Below are 5,303 nucleotides of genomic sequence, written 5' to 3'. Positions count from 1 at the left end.
TACTTATTTATTGTATTATTCTGTATTTCTAGCCTGTGTTTTAAGTACCATGCACTTGTTGCGCCTGGAATGGTTGTTTATTTTATGTATATTTCTATATTACTATAATCAATATCAGTCATCTGTTTTTTTTTTTTTTTCTCTTCTACCTACCGTTCTTTTTTTTTTCTTTATTTCCTGGTGTGCTAAAAAATTCTCTCACTGTGTATATAAGTGATGATACTCATTGTTTGCTTAATTTCCGTGATACTTTTCGTCTCAGTTTCATTTCATGTATTATTTATTTCTTTTTTTTGTGTTCTCTCTGTGTGTGTAAACATGTTTGTGCTTTTTCATTTTTTTTTTGTGCTGCAGCACAAAGACCACATGGTTGTTCCTGCGCACATTAAATAAAGATTGATTGATTGATTGATTGATTGATTATTATTATTATTATTATTATTATTATTATTATTATTATTATTATTATTATTATTATTATTATTATTATTATTATTATTATTATTATTATTATTGTTATTATTATTATTATTATTATTATTATTATTATTATTATTATTATTATTATTATTATTATTATTATTATTATTATTATTATTATTATTATTATTATAACGCGCTGCGATGCGCTGGGCACATCCCTGATACATTGCACATTTCACAGGACCTGAATGGACTCGGCCTGCTACATCCACCTCAACGGACAGGGCAAGATGTATCTAGGATAGATATATCATTTGCACATGCAGAGTGCCTAGCGTTGAAACTTTGCTCCAAGCTAACGTCATTAATGTTGGTGGCAATTTACCGACCACCATCAAAAAGTATCAGCCGTTTCCTACTGGAACTGGAAAAAATCTTACAGGACAATAGTACAATAGATCAATTTTGCATAGCAGGTGACTTGAACGTTGATGCATTGTGTCCTACTAAAACGGTTATGGTAGATTACCTAGCCATTTTTTCAGCTTGCGGCATAGAAAATGTTATCATCGCACAGTCTCGCGAAGAACTGCTTGGCGGTAGATTAGTTCAGTCTTGTCTAGATCACATAGACACGTACGTGCTCCAAACTGCAATATTTCTTCAGCGGTCATTACTCAACGTCCAGCCGATCATTACTTTACCGTTTGCCGACTAAGTGCAAGACTCTAGGGCCGTCCCCTTCTAACGCCGCTCTAAATGACTTGAGCGTGGCTATAGTCGATCAACGCAAATTAGACAATCTAATTGGGAACTTTGACTGGTCGGCGTTATGTAGGTCTAATCCCCCCGATTTAGTTTATTCTTTATTCTGCCAACAATTAAAAATTTTTGAACAAGCTTCGAAGCGGGTCATCCGCAAAAACTAAAGGCGTAATCATAGCTGCTTTAATGCAGCAAATATGAAGACAATTTTGTACAGGGATTGGTTATGGAAGCGGTGTAAACGCGCCCCTAAAAATCGTGAACTGCACATAGACTACAGAGCCGTAAGAAATAGAGCTGTTGCGCTTATTCGTTCCGCTAAACGGCAGTATTACCGTGAGCAATTTAAACTGGCTGCCAAAAACCCCGCCAAAACCTGGTCACTGATCAACAATTTAAGGGGCGTTAAGAGAAATGAGTCATCTGTTAGTGCAATTTTTTCAGGCAGTCCCCAAAAAACCAGCTGAATTGTTCAACAAACACTTCGCGTGTGTATTATATAAAACATTTAGCGCAAAAATAGAACACAAAGGACAAAGAAGAACACATAAGGTGTTTGACAAGCGCTTGTCAAACGTCTTATGTGTTCATCTTTGTCCTTTGTGTTCTATTTTTGCGCTAAATTTTTTATTTAATGGATCACCAAGTAGCCCGGCAACATGCTCTCCTCGCGTGTGTATCGCCACAAGATGGGTGTTCGTGGACACGTTCTATATCTGCATCCGCCTTTCTACCGAGACTGTCGGCAATAGACCTGGCGCGCATAATCTTTAGATTGAAACGTAACAAACCACCTGGTCTTGATGGCATTGCAGCGTCTCTACTTCAGAGAAACTATGTAAATCTTGAGAATATTCTTCTTTTTATCCTTAACGGATTCTTAGAGACTGCCGCAATACCCAACATGTTAAAAACAGCGATTGTGAGACCAATACACAAAGGTGGCAAGAGAGAGAGCCTTGAGAATTATAGACCAATATCCGTTTTGCCAGTACTTTCCCAAATTTTAGAAAACTTTATTCTAGAGTGCATGACATCATTTGTGAAAAACTTTTCCATTCTATCTGGCCGATAGTCCGGTTTCATCGAAGGTCGTGGAACGCTTTCACTTCTCGAAGAATTTGCAGATGAATTGTATACAACTTTTGATCGCAATCTATTTGCATGTTTCTAGATATCGCCAAGGCATTTGACACAGTAAATCATAAAATTTTGTTTCAAAAATTATACCTGCTTGGATTTAGGGGCCCATTTCATGACCTATTGAGAAGTTATATAGAAGATCTCTCACAAGTCGTAGCCCTTGATTCCACCAAAGCAGCCATCAGATGTTGGGGGCTGGGGTTCCTCAAGGGCCTATCCATTGCTTTTCAATTTATTTATCAATGACTTCGCGTCAGCACTTGGTCTTTCAGTACGCCGACGATACGGTTTTACTTACGAAGCATATTTCCTGCAAAAGTGCTGTTGCTTTACTGCGAGAAAATATCTGTATTGCAATGAACTGGTTTTCCATGAATGGTCTTTTGGTGGACCAACAAAGAACAAAACTGGTCTGTTTTAGAAACCCATTGAAGACAACAGTACTGAGTGAATCGTTTTTTTTTTTTTTTTGCACTCCCACGATGATAAAGACTGCCATTGTACTCCAGTTGCAAATGTTGATTGTATAAACTATCTAGGGAATAACTCTTTGATAGCGATCTCTCATGGCATAGTCACATGGCTTACGTTTGCGGCAGATTACGTAGAACGGCATGGTTACTGTTTACAGTTAAAACCACTGCGCCGCCGGGGTGGCGCAGTGGTTATGGCGCTCGACTACTGTTCCCAAGGATGCGGGATCGAATCCCGGCCTCGGCGGCCGCTTTTCGGTGGAGGCCAAAAGCAAGGCGTCCGTGTGCTGTGCGATGTCAGTGCACGTTAAAGAACCCCAGGTGGTCGAAATTTCCACAGTCCTCCACTACGGCGTCTCTCATAGCCTGAGTCGTTTTGGGATGTTAAACCCAACTAACCAAACCAAACCAGTTAAATCTTTCTTTCCTTTATCGGTAAAAAAGACAATCATGTATGCACTTGCATACAGTCGTATAAGTAGACGCTCTTCTAAAATATATGTTGAAAAGTACCGTCCTTCCGTCCTTTGAAAAAGTTTATATAAGCAAACTGTTATTCTTCGGCACTTTTGGAATCCTGCTTTCAAGACGAGAACAGTTTCTGCCAGAACACTACGGAATTGTCAACGCTACACGGTCGCCAACCAGATACGGCAAAGCAAGACGATGTGTATATGTCCCTACAATATTCAATACGCTTCCTGATCAGGTGTTGTCCGCTACTTTTAAAGCCACCGTAAAACAAATCTGTGAAGTTTTAATTCTAAATGACGCAGGAAACTTGCAAGTTCCAATGTTTTTCTCTTTTATACACTGTATCTTCCTTAGTAGTATTTGTAATTCAGTGCCTGTGTCTACTTACCCTGATATTCTGTTGCCTTTACTTTTCGCCGCCGATTTTGCCGGGCCTATAGTCCTGCAAGCCTCCTCTTGGCTTTGACAGGCCCGAGCCTGTATGTATCACAATGTGTTGTGGCAATTATTATTATTATTATTATTATTATTATTATTATTATTATTATTATTATTATTATTATTATTATTATTATTATTATTATTATTATTATTATTATTATTATTATTATTATTATTATTATTATTATTATTATTATTATTATTCGGTGACAAAAAAAAAAAGGCAGCATCTAAACAACATGCGATGTTCTTCGCCATTTACCGTGGCCGTCTTTTTCAAGCGAAGACAGGCAGCCATGGCCGTGGTCGGCGACTTACTGTAATTTATGACGGGAGTTTCCGCCCTTTCCAGCTGAGGTCTGCTCTTCTTCTTCGAGGTCTATCGCATTGTTGCGTTCGGCGTCGAGGGTGCATGACATGACTGCGGTTATGGCAGGTGTGGTTATGGCAGAAATAGCGAAAAAATCTAGATATGCCGATAATGATGTGTGCGCGCGCAGTTGTCGAATTGACAAAGACATTGAAGACCATTTCCGTTACATTAGCCATGAAAAAAAAAAAAAAAAACGAAAAGCACTGTAAACTTGGAATGCATTCACTGCGGCAAAAAGCAGTGTGGACAAAGGAACCAGTAGCTGAGCTTCTTTCAGCCCTTCAAGGTGATGTGCGAATTATCTCTAATCCAACGTATTATTTCTTTTATTTACATCACCGATAAAAGGACTGTTTTGGGGCTGCAAATCCATCGTTAGTTATAAGTAGCATGGAGGGTAATCTTTCCAATAATTTGTCGCGGCGTTTGTTCCATGCAGCACAACCCACTCGTCAGGATTATCGAAAGTAGCACAAAATCAAAAGTCAAGCACGCTTTAACTTTTCGTCACTAAGCGTCTCTGCATATGGCAACATTTTGTTCCGTCCGCCTCTTGTGATAAGTTCCACGTGAGAAGTCAATTTGATAAAAGAATGTTATGGTACTACAACTTCCATATATACGTAAGATATATATATATATATATATATATATATATATATGTGTGTGAAGGAAAGAAGCCAACAGTCGGCGAGGCCAAAGAAAGCGTTGGGGATGGTACTTTATGTCTTTTTTTATTTTAAAGTTTACTTGGATAAGCACTGAAATTAGCAATGTAATCTGTTTAGGGGAAAGATAATTAAACACAAAGTAGAAGAAAAAACAACGTGCCGATGGTGGGAACCGAACCCACGACCTCCGAATACCGCGTCCGGTGCTCTTCCAACTGAGCTACATCGGCCGCTGTCTCCCCTGCTACTTGCTTGGGTATTTATGTTGTCTGTATACGTACCTTGAGAGTGTTCACCAGCGCCACCCTCAGCCATAGCGGCGAACGTGGAACGTCCTTTGTTACCGCCAGCGTCACGTAGAACGTGATCAAGAGCGAGGGCGACAGCTGTGCTAGAACCCTCTTACGCTACCTATGGCTTCAAGACTGCCTTGAAGCCATAGGTAGCGTACCTCAAACTCATACTTTGAGTTTGAGGTGAGGTTGAGTTAGGTCCGTGGTGGCATCAAAAAAATTGAGGCGAGGTCACCTGGTCAAACCA

The 5,303-nt window shown here is 39.4% G+C and overlaps 1 non-coding gene across 1 annotated transcript; it reads right to left on the bottom strand.

Moving 5' to 3' along the window:
- Positions 1-4,920: 4,920 nt before the first annotated feature.
- Positions 4,921-4,993, bottom strand: TRNAP-CGG (transfer RNA proline (anticodon CGG)). Its single transcript has one exon. It is a non-coding gene; the product is annotated as a tRNA-Pro (tRNA).
- Positions 4,994-5,303: the final 310 nt, after the last annotated feature.

Source organism: Amblyomma maculatum, chromosome 7, assembly GCF_055883805.1.
Source record: "Amblyomma maculatum isolate TAMU_Amacu chromosome 7, ASM5588380v1, whole genome shotgun sequence".
Classification (NCBI taxonomy): domain Eukaryota; kingdom Metazoa; phylum Arthropoda; class Arachnida; order Ixodida; family Ixodidae; genus Amblyomma; species Amblyomma maculatum.
Note: the sequence above shows the minus strand (reverse complement) of the source record. Positions and strands in the feature narration are given on the sequence as shown.